Source organism: Chiloscyllium punctatum, chromosome X, assembly GCF_047496795.1.
Source record: "Chiloscyllium punctatum isolate Juve2018m chromosome X, sChiPun1.3, whole genome shotgun sequence".
NCBI lineage: Eukaryota > Metazoa > Chordata > Chondrichthyes > Orectolobiformes > Hemiscylliidae > Chiloscyllium > Chiloscyllium punctatum.
Window position 1 is genome coordinate 11,275,724 of NC_092791.1, and position 16,265 is coordinate 11,291,988.

At 48.6% G+C, this 16,265-nt stretch overlaps 1 protein-coding gene across 1 annotated transcript in view; it reads right to left on the minus strand.

Annotated features, from left to right (window-relative positions):
• The window catches only part of LOC140471100 (activin receptor type-1-like), a 201,895-nt gene extending 185,866 nt beyond the window's left edge, over positions 1-16,029 (minus strand). Inside the window, exon 1 of the mRNA XM_072566980.1 lies at positions 15,674-16,029. The gene's annotated coding sequence lies outside the window, so the exon portion shown is untranslated. The remainder of the gene's footprint in view (positions 1-15,673) is intronic.
• Between the last annotated feature and the right edge of the window lie 236 nt (positions 16,030-16,265).

The window sequence follows — 16,265 nt, forward strand, 5'->3', positions numbered from 1 at the left end:
AATCCCTGGAAGGAGCTGATTCCCTTCAGAGGAAAGGCTGGTTAGGCTAGGCCTGTATCCTCCGGAGTTTAGTAGAGTCAGAGGTGGCCGAATTGAACCGTATAAGATCCTGAGGGGATGTGGAAAAGGATGTTTCCCCTTGTGGGAGACTCCAGAACGAGGGGTCAAAGTTTACAAATAATAGAGCGCCCATTTAAAACAGAGATTGGGGGGGGGGGGAAACATTTCTCTGTCTCAGAGGGCCGCGGGTCTTTGGAATTCCCTTCCTCAAAAGGCAGTGGATACAGAACCTTTCAATCTTTTTGTGGCAGAAGGAGATAGATTCTCAATTCCTGAAAGATTATCTGGGGGTTGGGGGGGGGGAATATACAGGGATGGAAGGGGGACGTTAAAATCAGATCAGCCATTGAATGGCGGAGCATTGAGTGGATGGGCAGAGTGGCCTCCTCTTGTTTCTTGCTTGCATGTATGTTTGCCTGTTCATTCAATAAGGTGTCACACAAAAGGTTAATAAGTCAGATAGGAGCTCAGGTAGAGGATTAGTTAATGGATGAAAAGCAGAAAGTTAGAATAACTAGTGCAATCGTGAGTTGGCAGACTGGAGTGCCACAAGGATTAGTCATAGAACCCCAGCTATTTTCTGTCTACATTAATGACTTGGATGAAGAGACAGGGAGAAATGCATCGAAGCTTCCTAACGATGCAAAGCTAAGTGAAAATGGAAGCTGTGAGGAGGACACAGAGGAGTTGTAAAGGAAACAGGTTAAAGTGGCAGATGCGATGTTTTTCACTTTGACCACCAGCATAGAAAAGCAGAATACTTTGTGAAAGGTGTGAAATTTGTGAATATTGATATTCATGGACAATTAGTTGTTCAGGTCCAAGGATCTCAGAAAGATAGCATGCAGCTGCAGCAAGAAAATTGAGAAGGCGAGTGGCATATCGAACATTATTTTAAGGGAACTGGAGTAGAAGGATTAGGGAAAGGAGATGGTTGTGCAGTGGTGAATCCACTGGACTAGGGGATCCAGCCTGTCAAATCTAGGTTCAAATCTCACCATAATAGGCGGTGGTGAAAATCCAACAGAGTTTCTGGGTAACTGCAGGTTGGGCTGGAGTGTTATTGGGTGATTTTAACTGGGCGGGGTGGGGGGGGAGGGGTCGACACATTGTCATCACAGACCCAGGAAGAGTAGACCAATTCCTTTGCTAACCACAACAGAGGCAATATTGGAGGTGACATTTCCAGTTATATAGAGACATCAGAGCTCTATCACTACATGGGTGATTGGAAATGAAAAAAGACTATTGTGTTCACCGACACACACCATCCCCAACAATATGAGGACAGTGCATTAGAAACTCAATATTGTTTTTTCCAACAAATACCCAAGCACTTTCATGGGAACACCACCCCCTGCAAGTTCCCCTCCGAGCCCCTCACCATCCTGACTTGGAAATATATCACCGTTCCTTCAGGGTCACTGGGTCAAAATCCTGGAATTCCCTCCCTCAGGGCATTGTGGGTCAACCTACAGCACGTGGACTGTAGTGGTTCAAGATGGCAGCTCACCCCCACCTTCTCAGGGGGGCAAATTACACTATTTTAAAGACATTCGGACAGGTACATAGATAGGAAAGGTTTGGAAGGATATTAGATTAGATTACTTACAGTGTGGAAACAGGCCCTTCGGCCCAACAAGTCCACACCGCCCCGCCGAAGCGTAACCCACCCATACCCCTACATCTACATTTACCCCTTACCTAACACTAGGGGCAATTTAGCATGGCCAATTCGCCTGACCGGTACATCTTTGGACTGTGGAAGGAAACCGGAGCACCCGGAGGAAACCCACGCAGACACGGGGAGAACGTGCAAACTCCACACAGTCAGTCGCCTGAGGCGGGAATTGAACCCGGGTCTCAGGCGCTGTGAGGCAGCAGTGCTAACCACTGTGCCACCATGCCGCCCACATATGAACCAAGCACAAGCAAATGGGGCTAGTTTGGTTTGGGAAACCTGGTAAGTATGGGTGGGTTGGGCAGAAGGGTCTGTTTCATGCTGTATGACTCTATAATTAGGGACAGGCAACAAATCCTGGCCCAACCAGTGACACTTACATCCCATGAATGAATAAAACAAAATCTCCAAAGCAATCAGTGTATAATTTAGACGGGTTCAAGAAAATATGTTTCTTTCGCTGGGGGAAGATGACAAACAATTGGGACATCACTAAACAGGTCTTCACAGAAAGGGTAGGGGAAATCTGGAACTTTCTTTCCTCCCTATAGGATCGTGGGTGCTGGGGATCGATTGAAATTTCGTGTTTGAGATTGATTAGATTAGTTACAGTGTGGAAACAGGCCAACAAGTCCACACCGACCCACCGAAGCGCAACCCACCCAGACCCATTCCCCTACATTTACCCCTTCACTTAACACGACGGAAATTTAGCATCACCAATCCACCCTAACCGGCACATCGTTGGACTGTGGGAGGAAACCCACGCAGACACGGGGAGAATGTGCAAACTCCACACAGTCAGTCGCCTGAGGCGGGAATTGAACCCGGGTCTCTGACGCTGTGAGGCAGCAGTGCTAACCACTGAGCCACCGTGCCGCCCATGATCTTGCCATGTGTTCCCAAACTGATTTTTTGCACAGTGGCTCGGTGGTTAGCACTGCTGCCTCACAGCGCCAGGGACCTGGGTTCGATTCCAGCCTCGGGCGACTGTCTGTGTGAAGTTGGCACATTCTCCCCGTGTCTGCGTGGGTTTCCTCCGGGTGCTCCGCTTTCCTCCCACAGTCCAAAGATGTGCAGGTTAGGGTGAATTGGCCACGCTAAATTGCCCATATTGTTAGGTGCATTAGTCAGAGGGAAATGGGTCTGGGTGGGTTACTCTTTGGAGGGTCGGTGTGGACTTGTTGGGCCGAAGGGCCTGTTTCCACACTATAGGGAATCTAATAATCTCAGTGTTATGGACCAGATCAACCCCCTCAAAATACATTCAGAGGATAGCCCCTAACATTTTCTGATTTGAAAGGTAAGCGTAAGTACTGCATTCCAGATGCAATTTGATTGGTCAAACTACCAGCTTTGAAGCAAATCATATTTTATTCACACACTCTAGTTAAAATACGAAGAAAAAAATAAAGAATTCGCATAGCTGTAACTCTATTGAAATGCTTAACAGAATGATAGATTAGTTAGCTGCTAAACTCTTCTGATATAGTAACATCCCATAAATGCACCCTTGGCAAAGGCAAATTCAGTAAACAGAATGTCTCTTATGCAACTCCAGGAAGACAATCACCAGCTTTTGGCTGTCACCGAGAGAGGGGTCAAAATAGCTTCCACTACTTTGAGCAACTGCAAACTAAAAGTCCTGGTTCTGTGGGAGCTGGCCCCCACCCAGTCAGGCTGCTTCTATTGTTCCAACTTGAAATAAAAACCCAAAGTCTCACAAACTGTTTACTTTATTGGATCCTAATAGACAGCTCAGCACCTCTGGCTTAAAACCTCTCTTCAAAACAAAAACCAGGACAAAATACACCTCTTAAAGCCCATAGTATCCTCAAATCAGTCAAGGTAGGAAGCAAACCCACGCTATTACGTCACTGCATCGCAAACCAGCTTTCCAACCCCACGACAGTCAAACCAGTCAGTACATCATTTTTGAACGGTGCATTGCTTTAAAGCATCAATATAGTGCCTTCAACAAAACAATTCACCAGAGCGTTATCAAACAAAATTTGAAAATGTCACAAAGGCATTTTTTTCAAATGTCGCAACACTTTCACCAGCAACGGTAGCCAGACCATTCGGCCCACGACACAGATATTTTCCAAATCAACTGCTCAGACATGTCGTGGCATACATCTGGAGCAGAGGGACCTCAAACCCAGAGCCCCCCAGCTCAAAGACAGGGGCACTACTGCTCTTACCACTGCAATGCACCTCTATCCCAGAATATAGCAACTGCAGGAAATCTGCATCCACTTATGTACATGCACTTAGGAGTAAGTACTTGAGTGAATCCTCTGAAAAAAGACACATTTAGCGCATGCATCATGACAATTTGCACGAACAGCAGTATAAAGGAAAACATTTTTTGCCCAATACCAATCAGTACACTTTTCTCATATCGGATAAAAACATTGTTGTCCCTTTAACAAATGTTTAGGACTGAGTGGAGGAGGAACTCCTTCACTCAAAGAGTTGTGAATCTGTGGAATTCCCTACCCAGTCAGGCTACCTCGTTTTTAAGGCGGCGATCGATAGATGTTTTGAGCAGTAAAGGAGTTAAGAGTTATGGTAAGAGGGTGTGTAAGTGGAGCTGAGGCCTCAAAAAACATCAGCCATGATCTTATTGAATGTCGGAGCAGGCTCAGTGAGTGGCCTACTCCGAGTTCTTATGCTCCTACGTTTCAACAGAAATACATTTGTTTTAAAGCAAGCGTCATGTTCTGTACCACCAAACGACCGCTTCAACGCAGGAAGAATTCCCAGCATCTCCAAACCGCTTCCCAAAACAGCCGCAAAGCCAGCCAATTTCTGCTGAAGTCCCGTCGCTGTTGGAATGTAGGCGATGCGGCAGGTCATTTGTGCTCAGCAAGATCCCACCAACCGCGGTGAGGGAAGTGAATTTCCCTGCTCTTCTCTACCACAGTAGCCATGTTGGGGGCGGTGGGGGGGCGGGTTGGTTGGGTCAGGTAGCTCGACAGCTGGTTTCCAATACAGAGTGATGCCAAGGGCACCGGTTCAATTCTCACACTGAGGCTGAGGTTACCATGACGATTGTGCCTGCCTGAGGGGTGATTGCCATCAGATGACCACCAGTCAGCTCTTGCCCTGTCTAATGAGGGAGTGGGGCTCTAGCCTGGATTATGAAATTAAAGATTGACTATTGTCACCTGTACCTAGGTACAGTGAAAAGTTTTGTTCGCAGCACAAGAATATCATACCATACATTAGGGTGGTCGGACTGAGCGGGGAATACAATGTCACAGCTGCAGAGAAGGTGCACAAAGAGGGAGATCAACATTAAGTTTAAAATTTGAGAGGTCCATTCAGAAGTCAAATATGGGTGGCACGGTGGCACAGTGGTTAGCACTGCTGCCTCACAGCGCCAGAGATTCAGGTTCAATTCCCGCCTCAGGCAACTGACTGTGTGGAGTTTGCACATTCTCCCTGTGTCTGCGTGGGTTTCCTCCGGGTGCTCCGTTTTCCTCCCACAGTCCAAAAATGTGCGGGTTAGGGTGGATTGGCCATGCTAAATTGCCCGTAGTGTTAAATGTAGGGGAATGGGTCTGGGTTGGTGGCAGGTCAGTGTGGACTTGTTGGGCCGAAGGGCCTGTTTCCACACTGTAAGTAATCTAATCTAAACAGTGGGGAAGAAACTGTTCTTGGATCCACGTTGAAAGAAGTGTTGCTACAATTATATAAGGTGTTGGTGAGACCCCATCTGGAATATTGTGTCCACTTTTGGTCTTCTTACTTGAGGAAGAATGTGGTGGCACTGGGGGCAGCTCAGAGGAGCTTCACCAGGTTGTTAGGTACATTAGTCAGAGGAAGGTGGGTTACTCTTCGGAGGGTCAGTGTGGACTTGTTGGGCCGAAGGGCCTGTTTCCACACTGTAGGGAATCGAATCTAATCTTGATCCCAGGGATGAAAGGGCTGTCATACAAGGAGACATCGAGTAGTTTGGGTTTTTACTAGCTGGAGCTCAGAGGAATGAGGGTGTGGGATCTGATTGCGGTATAGAAAATGCTAAAGGGGATTAATAAGGTGGACGTTGGGCAGATATTCCCTCTTGTGGGACGGTCTCAACCAAGAGGGCAGAGATATCAAGTGAAAGGAGTCAGTTCAAAAAACTGACCTGAGGAGAGATTACTTCTCTCAGAGGATTGTGAATCTGTGGAACTCGCTGCCTCAGGCCTAGGAGTACATGTACATAGTTCATTGAATGTAGTGTCACAGGTCGACAGGGTGGTGAAGAAGCCATTTAGCATGCTGACCTTCATCGGTCAAGGCATTGAGTATCGGAGTTGGGACACTCTGTTACAGCTGTATAAGTTGTTAGTGAGGCCACACTTGGAGTATTGTCTACAGTTTTGGTTACCCTGTTATAGGAAAGACACAGTTAAACTGGAAAGAGTGCAGAGAAGATTTACGAGGATGTTGTCAGGACTAGTAGGCCTGAGTTATCAGGAGAGGTTGGCCAGGATAGGACTTTATTCCTTGGAACATAGGAGAATGAGGTGTATAAAATCTTGGGGGGCATAGATAAGGATGAACGCATGTAGTCTTTTTACCCAGGGATGGGGAACTGAAAACTAGAGGGCATAGGTTAAAGGTGAGAGGGGAATGATTTCGGAAGGACCTGATGGGCAATGTCTTCATGCAGAGAGTGGTGTGTGTATGGGATGGGCTGCCAGAGAAAGTGGTTGAGACAGGTACAATAGCAACATTTAAAAACCCTTTGGATAGGTACATGGATGGGAGGGGTTTAGAGGGAAATGGACCAAATGTAGGAGATTGGAACGAGCTGAATGGACACTGGGGTCAGCATGAACCAGTTTGGGCCGAAGGGCCTATTTCCATGCTGTATTATTCTAGGACTGAGTGCAGTGGAGATAGAATCAATCAACAGATTCAAGAAAGAAATCGATGTGTTTTTGATGGAAAGTGGGATAAAGGGCAATGGGGAACAGGCAGGAGAGCAGCGTTGAGACCAGGATAAGATCATGTTAAATGGCAGAGCGGGCTCAAAGAGCTCGATCGCCTCCTCCCGCTCAGAATTCCCATGTCCCTGTGTTTGTCCTCACAGCGCCAGAGACCTGGGTTCAATTCCCGCCTCAGGCGACTGACTGTGTGGAGTTTGCACATTCTCCCTGTGTCTGCGTGGGTTTCCTCCGGGTGTTCCGGTTTCCTCCCACAGTCCAAAGATGTGCAGGTTAGGGTGAATTGGCCATGCTAAATTGCCCGTAGTGTTAGGGTAGGGGTATGGGAGGGTTGCGCTTCGGCGGGGCGGTGTGGACTTGTTGGGCCGAAGGGCCTGTTTCCACACTGTAAGTAATCTAATCTAATCTAATCTAATCTAATCTAATCTTGTAACCAGGAGATCTACATCTCTCCCTAAGGCCCTCAGTTCAATGGCTCCTCTGAAAAACGTATACCCTGCTTCATTAACAGGAGCTTGGCTTGTAAGTGTACAGGGGAGGAGTGTTGGACGATAGTGAGGGGGGGGGGGGGGGGGGGGAACGGTGCGATCTGAAGAGGAGCTGCATGAAAGGACGGTCCTTTTCACTCCAGCATCTCCCAACAAGATGTCAGGAGGGATTTTGTTGCCCTCTGAAGTTCAATTATTTTGATAAACGAGTTGAAGGGAGAACAGGCAGGACCAAGCAGCAGACAGCTGTGACACTGCAATTACAGAGAGCAGAGGAGCCACTCCAAAATGATGATGGATGGAAACTGGCTTTCAGCTGTTTGTCTATTCCAGTCAGCTGCTTGGGCGAGAAAGGAGGCAGTGTTTGCTGCGATTATTCCCTCCTCAATCCTTATTCAGGCTCCGCAGTTTCACATCATAGAATCCCTCCGGGGTGGGGAAAAGCATGAGGCTCAATGGGTTCACACCAAACAGCATCCCACCCATACCCAAAATCCCCCCATTTCCCCACGGCTAACCCAGCCAACCTGTACATCCCTGGGCACGATGGGACAATTCCCATGGCCAATCCACCCTAACCTGTACATCCCTGGGCACGATGGGACAATTTAGCATGGCCAATCCACCCTAACTTGCCCATCCCGGGGCACTATGGGACAATTTAGCATGGCCAATCCACTCTAACCTGCACATCCCTGGACACTATGGGACAATTTAGCATGGCCAATCCACCCTAACCTATACATCCCTAGACACTATGGGACAATTTAGCATGGCCAATCCACTCTAACCTGCACACGTGGTTCCCTTGTTCAAGAAGGGGAGTAGGGATAATCCTAGTAACTATAGGCCAGTGAGTCTCACTTCTGTTGTGGGCAAAGTCTTAGAGAGAATTGTAAGGGATAGGATTTATGCACATCTGGATAAGAGTGATGTGATCAAGGATAGTCAGCATGGTTTTGTGAAGGGCAGGTCGTGCCTCACAAACCTTATTGAATTCTTTGAGAAGGTGACTAAGGAGGTAGATGAGGGGAAAGCGGTAGATGTGGTATATATGGATTTTAGTAAGGCGTTTGATAAGGTCCCCCATGGTAGGCTACTGCAGAAAATACAGAGATATGGCATTGAAGGTGAGTTGGAGGTTTGGATTAGGAATTGGCTCTCTGGAAGAAGACAGAGGGTAGTAGTTGATGGCAAAGGTTCATCTTGGAGTGCCGTCACTAGCGGTGTTCCGCAAGGATCTGTTTTGGGACCATTGCTGTTTGTCATTTTTATAAATGACCTGGAGGAAGGGTTAGAAGGTTGGGTGAGCAAGTTTGCGGATGATACGAAAGTCGGAGGAGTTGTAGACAGTGAGGAAGGATATGGCAGGTTACAGCGGGATATAGAGAAGCTGCAGAGCTGGGCAGAAAGGTGGCAAATGGAGTTCAATGTAGCTAAGTGTGAAGTGATTCACTTTGGTAAGAGTAATAAAAAGATGGATTACTGGGCTAATGGTAGACTACTTGGTAGTGTGGAAGAGCAGAGGGATCTTGGTGTCCATGCACACAGATCTCTGAAAGTTGCCACCCAGGTAAATAGTGCGGTGAAGAAGGCATATGGCGTACTGGCTTTTATTGGTAGAGGAATTGAGTTCCGGAGTCCTGAGGTCATGCTGCAGTTGTATAAGACTCTGGTGCGGCCGCATCTGGAATATTGTGTGCAGTTTTAGTCGCCATACTATAGGAAGGATGTGGAGGCACTGGAACGGGTGCAGAGGAAGTTTACCAGGATGTTGCCTGGTATGGTAGGAAAATCCTATGAGGAAAGGCTGAGGCACTTGGGGTTGTTTTCATTGGAGAAAAGAAGGTTTAGGGGTGATTTGATAGAGGTGTACAAGATGATTAGGGGGTTAGATCGGGTTGACAGTGAGAACCTTTTTCCACGTATGGAGTCAGCTATTACAAGGGGGCATAGCTTTAAATTAAGGGGGGGTAGATATAGGACTGATGTTAGGGGTAGGTTCTTCACTCAGCGAGTCGTAAGTTCATGGAATGCCCTGCCAGTAGCAGTAGTGGACTCTCCCTCTTTATGGGTATTTAAGCAGGCATTGGATAGGTATATGCAGGATAGTGGCTTAGTGTAGGTTAGGGGTGCTTTGATCGGCGCAACATCGAGGGCCGAAGGGCCTGTACTGCGCTGTAATGTTCTATGTTCTATCCCTGGGCACTATGGGACAATTTAGCATGGCCAACCCACCCTAACCTGCACATCCCTGGGCACTATGGGACAATTTAGCATGGCCAATCCACCCTAACCTGTACATCCCTGGGCACTATGGGACAATTTAGCACGGCCAATCCACCCTAACCTGCACATCCCTGGGCATTATGGGACAATTCCCATGGCCAATCCACCCTAACCTGCACATCCCTGGGCACTATGGGACAATTTAGCATGGCCAATCCACCCTAACCTGCACATCCCTGGGCATGATGGGACAATTCCCATGGCCAATCCACCCTAACCTGCCCATCCCTGGACACTATGGGACAATTCCCATGGCCAATCCACCCTAACCTGCACATCCCTGGGCACGATGGGGCAATTTAGCATGACCAATCCTCCCTAACCTGAACATCCCTGGACACTATGGGACAATTTAGCATGGCCAATCCTCCCTAACCTGCACATCCCTGGGCACTATGGGGCAATTTAGCATGGCCAATCCACCCTAACCTGCACATCCCTGGGCACTATGGGGCAATTTAGCATGGCCAATCCACCCTAACCTGCACATCCCTGGGCACTATGGGACAATTTAGCATGGCCAATCCACCCTAACCTGCACATCCCTGGGCACTATGGGACAATTTAGCATGGCCAATCCACCCTAACCTGCACATCCCTGGGCACTATGGGACAATTTAGCATGGCCAATCCACCCTAACCTGCACATCCCTGGGCACTATGGGACAATTTAGCATGGCCAATCCACCCTAACCTGCACATCTTTGACTGTGGGCAGAAACCAGAGCACCCAGAGGAAACCCATGCAGACACGGGGAGAATGTGCAAACTCCACACAGACAGTCGCTTGAGGGTGGAATCGAACCCGGGTCCCAGCCGTTGTGAGGCAGCCATGCTAACCACTGAGCCACTGCACTGCCCGATGTCATGACAGTGTTTCTGGCAGAGGGGGCAAGAGCGTCTTTCAGCAATGCTGACACTTTCAGTGGACTCCCCCTCCCCTCCTCCCAGCCACAAGCTTTCTGTTGAGGTGTTGAAGGATGGTGTGGTGTTGGCGGGTGTCCCAGATGTTCTTGCACAGCGGTGGGAAGGAATGTTTCGGCGCATCACCGTTAATGTCCTCACTCTAATTCTAAGGCTGTACCCCTTTTAGTTCTGAACGGCCTCCCCTCCCCATTGGAGGAAACCGTTTTTCTGTCTCCCCAGTGAATTCCCTTCACCGTATTAAACACCTCAATGAGTTCACACCTTAATCTTCTGGAGCCGAAGGGATACAAGCCAATTCTATGCGAATTGTTGGAACAATGGTAAAGATGTTGCGAAACTTGAAAGGGTTCAGACAAGATTTACAAGGATGTTGCCAGGGTTGGAGGGTTTGAGCTACAGGGAGAGGCTGAACAGGCTGGGGCTGTTTTCCCTGGAGCGTCGGAGGCTGAGGGGTGACCTTATAGAGGTTTATAAAATCATGAGGGGCATGGATAAGGTAATTAGACAAAGTCTTTTCCCTGGGGTCGGGGAGTCCAGAACTATAGGGTGCAGAGGTTTAGGGTGAGAGGGGAAAGATATAACAGGGACCTGAGGGGCAACTTCTTCACACAGAGGGTGGTGTGTGTGTGGAATGAGCTGCCAGAGGAAGTGGTGGAGGCTGGTACAATTACAACATTTAAGAGGCATCTGGATGGGTATATGAATAGGAAGGGTTTGGAGGGATATGGGCCAAGTGCTGGCAAATGGGACTATATTTACTTAGGATATCTGGTCGGCATGGACTGGTTGGACTGAAAGGTCTAGTTTCATGCTATATATCTCTATGGCTGTTTAATTGAATTCATCCCACTCCCATTCTGGTAACTCTGCCTTGCAGCCTTCCTAACATGGATACATCCTTCCTGAGGTACGGTGCTACAATATTCCAGGTGCGTTTTTACACAACTGTAGCCTCACTGCCTCCCCTTTGTCGTCCAAGCCCTTCGAGACAAAGACCAACATTGCAGTAGAGCCATTTTAGCTTAGATTGGATTACATTACAGTGTGGAAACAGGCCCTTCGGCCCAACAAGTCTACTTGATGCTTTGCTCGCAGCTGCCCAGTGCCTTCCAACACTTTGATGATTTTGGTCAGCGGTGCTGAAGGGAGACTTCAGTTGGGTAAACCATGCCCACCCGCAGAAGGCAGCAGTTCTGAGAGAGCCCGCTCATGGAGCAAGGAATTTGAAATCGAATCCAGCTTTGAAGCTCTGGTGAGAGGAACAGGGGAGCTCTGACATTCCAGCGGGAATTTGGGGAGCCTATTGTCACTCAGTTGACTGAGCTTATGCCACAAGATCTTATTAACATAAGTTCCTGTCCTTATGAGGCAACACTCTTCCAATGGTGAGGACCTCAAGGCATTAAAACCCAACGCATCGGTGTGGGTCTGGAGTCACATGTAGGCACAGTGGTTAGCACTGCTGCCTCACAGCGCCAGGGACCTGGGTTCAATTCCCGACTCAGGCGACTGACTGTGTGGAGTTTGCACGTTCTCCCCCTGTCTGCGTGGGTTTCCTCCGGGTGCTCCGGTTTCCTCCCACAGCCCAAAGATGTGCAGGTCAGGGTGAATTGGCCATGCTAAATTGCCCGTAGTGTTAGGTAAGGGGGTAAATGTAGGAGAATGGGTGGGCTGTGCTTTGGAGGGTTGGTGTGGACTTGGGCCGAAGGGCCTGTTTCCACACTGTAATGTAATCTAATCAAAAAAAAATTGTCAAAGTTCTAACTCGATAGTATCTGCTGCTGTCCTTCCCCTGTCTGGTCTACATGGGACTCCAGACCCACACTGATGTGATTGGCTCTTAACTGCCCTTTAGGGAACAGCCAGCAATGAATAGGTGGTCATCATTTGGTTCATAATTCCAGATTTTTAATTACATTCAAATTCCACCATCTGCTGTGGCAGGACGTGAACCCAGGTCGTCAGAACATCTGGATTAACAGCCCAGCGATAATACCACTAAGCTATCACCTCCCCTTACTGCTTGCTCCCCCTGGCCTCCCCTCAAGCTAACCTGGGAGGATACATCAGATACTGCTCATGTACAATGCCTCTTGAACGGGTTAGATAGAGGAGGCATTGAGTAAATGTCATTGTGTATGGGGGGGGGGGCGGTGAGGAGTTCAAAACCAGGGGCCGAAAATATGAGATCGTCACAAATAAATCCAGCAGGAATTACCCTCTCAGAGACTGTGGAAACTGCTCCCTAAAGTGTATCCATATAACATAGAACAGTACAGCACAGTACAGACCCTTCGGCCCTCAATGTCATGTTCACCTTTCATCCTACGTTAAGATCAAGCTCATCTACATACCCATCATCGTACTACCATCCATGGGCCTATCCAAGAGTCACTTAAATGTCCCTAATGTATCTGACTCTACTGCCACCACATTCCATGTACCCACCACTCTCTATGTAAAGAGTCAAGCTCTGATGTCTCCCCTAAACCTTCCTCCAATCACTTTCCACATCGAAAAGAAAGCTGGATAAACGCATGATAAGTGGCAAGCTACCGAGGAAGCTGAGGACTGCTTCAGCGTTCGGAAGAGAGAGATGTCTGGCAGTGAGCTTAACGGAAACGTCACGGTGTCGTGGGCAAAGCAGAGAAGATGGACTGGCAGCTGGTGTAGGAGTTGAGCCTGCGTTGTTGGCATCACGCACCAGCAAGCCAGCCAACCCCGCCAACGCAGGAGGGAAGGAAGGAGTGGAAGGACTGAAAGCACTGTGCATGCTGTAAATCAGAGACAAAAACTGGAAAAGCTCAGCAGGGCTGGAGAGAGAGAAGCCGGGTCAACGTTGAGTGAGCCTGCCTCAGACCCCTGTTGTAGTTGAATCCCTGGGATTTTATTGACTTCATGCAGGATGCAGACAGGCCAACAGGAGTGCGAGTGGGAAGACACAACGCTGTGTGAACACACGAGCTGGTACGTGTGATAAGGGGAACAGCTTGAAGTGTACTCAACCTTCCGCAAAGTGAAGGATGAGTGTTAGAACCGGGCAGGGGTAAGGCAGTGTAACCTCGCTGAGAGTCAGCACCTTCACAGAGTCATTGAGATGTGCAGCACCAAAACAGACCCTTCGGTCCAACCCGTCCATGCCGACCAGATCTCCCAACCCAATCTAGTCCCACCTGCCAGCACTTGGCCCATATCCATCTAACCCCTTCCTATTCATGTACCCAATTTTTAAATGTTGTAATTGTACCAGCCTCCACCACTTCCTCTGGCAGCTCATTCCATACATGTACCACCCTCTGTGTGAAAGAGTTGCCCCTTAGGTCTCTTTTATATCTTTCCCCCCTCACCTCAAACCTATGCCCCTCTAGTTCTGGACTCCCTTACCCCAGGAAAAAGACCTTGTCTATTTATCCTATCTAAGTCCCTCATGATCTTACAAACCTCGATAAGGTCACCCCTCAGCCTCTGACGCTCCAGGGAAAACAGCTCCAGCCTGTCCAGCCTCTCCCTGTAGCTCAGATCCTTCAACCCTGGCAACATCCTTGCAAATCTTTTCTGAACCCTTTCCGAGAGGAGGGAGACCAGAATTGCACACAGTATTCAGGGAAGGAAGATGTATAAATCAGACTGGAGGAGAGAGACAGTATTCACTAAAGATGCTTGGAAAGAGATCGCTCCACAGATGAAAATTGGCTCCACGGTTATGAAACTCCCCTGAGCCTTTAAAGAAACGTTACATTGGTTTTGCGGGTGAGGGCAATGATTCACCACAGGGAGGATGTGATTTCGTTTACTTGAATTTGGCCCCGCTTGGATCCACAGGTGAGGGGGGGAAATTCCGCTGCCTGCTCCACTCTGGTGAACCAGTGGTGAGAGGTGGGGGCTGCAGGACATGGCGGAGGAGAAGGCATGGGCAGATGCCACAGTGATGTTGGCATCCAGGACAGGACATGCCATGTCATTACCAGTTGAGGGCATTGGAGGGGGAGGGGGGGGGGGGGGCACTCTTGGGAAGGGTGAGATTGCCTAATAAAAGAGGGCTTAAAAATATCAAGCAAATCTAAGGAATTCCATTCCACCCCCACCCCCGCCAATTATCAGTCTCTTTATGTTCGATACCTCCATTTTTTTCTCCTTCATTGAGTCTGGGCTTTTGACTCTTTTGATGTAGGTGTGGGTATGTGCCCAGCTGGTGGCAAGCTTCGCCATGTCGGAGAGTCTGCCCACGGCCTGCCCCGCCTTTCAAATAAAACAGGGTTAGGAGGGTCCATTCAGAAGTCAAATATGGGCGGCACGGTGGCTCAGTGGTTAGCATTGCTGCCTCACAGCGCCAGGGACCCGGGTTCAATTCCCGCCTCAGGCGACTGACTGTGTGGAGTTTGCACATTCTCCCCGTGTCTGCGTGGGTTTCCTCCGGGTGCTCCGGTTTCCTCCCACAGTCCAAAGATGTGCAGGTTTGGGTGAATTGGCCATGGTAAATTGCCCATAGTGTTAGGTAAGGGGTATGGGTGGGTTGCGCTTCGGCGGGTCAGTGTGGACCTATTGTGCCGAAGGGCCTGTTTTCACACTGTAATGCAGTCTAAAAACCCATGGATGAGCTTCTGGGGCACGCATGGGCTGAGATTGACTCTCCTCGCCATTGGCAGCATTCGCTTGCCCGAGGGGGCAGCTTGGCACACGGAGTGATCATGCCTGCAGATGGCAGAAGCGATGCCCCCCCCCCCCCCTCCCCCCATGGCAATGATGGAATAATCCTCAACTTGGGAATGGAAGGGGTGGGGAAGAGAGAGGGAGAGTCTCTCCGATATTATGCCAAGAACCAGGAGCTGGTATAGAATGCGTGAGGTGACGATATTGGGGCAATGGGTAGGTGGCAGAGATTTTTCTATACCCTGCCACATGTCCCCCACCTCACACTGCCCTTCCTATATTCCCTCAGTCCCTGCTCAGAATGGGAAAAAAAACCTTCCTAACCTGTGCTCAGTAAATAAACCACCCAAACCATCCCTTGCATTCATTGCAAAGGAGTGAATCATCTCAGCTGTGTCTCCTGGATAAATAGACTGTCCAGAGTACATATTAATGAGCCTTAAATGAGACATTTGGTTATGAAACATGTCTATCTAGCGAGCCACAAAGTACATCATTTACTCTTTAAATTAGGCAAGGCTATTAATGTTTGACGAGATTTCAGAATGAGAGAATTCCACACGCCAATGTCCACATTTGTAACAGACTGCATATTCCCGTTAACTGGGATCGAGTGCTAGACCACACAGACATACCTCTGACAACTGTCCGTCGTATCTTGCATGCACCAGACGAATCCGGATCAATTCGATCTCGAGACGTCAATGCCAATAGTCTAGGAGTGTTTTTTAAACAGACCCAAACTTAACAGAGAGAGTCAGAGAGAGAGAGAGAGAGAGAGAGAGAGATCACAGGCACACACCAGCGCACAGCCAAGGGAAAAGAAATAGGAATTAAGTTTCGACAGTCCAGCCCTCATTGTCATAGCCAGTCCCCTGGACTAAATCTGTTCCTTCAGTTTCCTGTTTCTCTCTGTACCCTTGGCAGCAGTCACTATATGGATGTGGGAGAAACTCAAATGTTCTCTTATTGCTGTCTCTTCCTGTCTGGCCAGGCTCCACGGCTCATATTTTCTTATTTTGCAGCCCTAATAGTGCATTTCCTATGTAATTCTCCCATTCCTGCTTGTAAAGGCCTCTCACTTTATCATCGATTTGACACATTAATGCAATACAGATTGCACCATTCACGAGCGTTCAATTGCAACGCTCCACAGTTTTGCTGCGTTTGTGGTTTTTGCTTTTGTTTTGAAATTCCAGAAATGCGATTTTGTTTTTAATCTGAGGA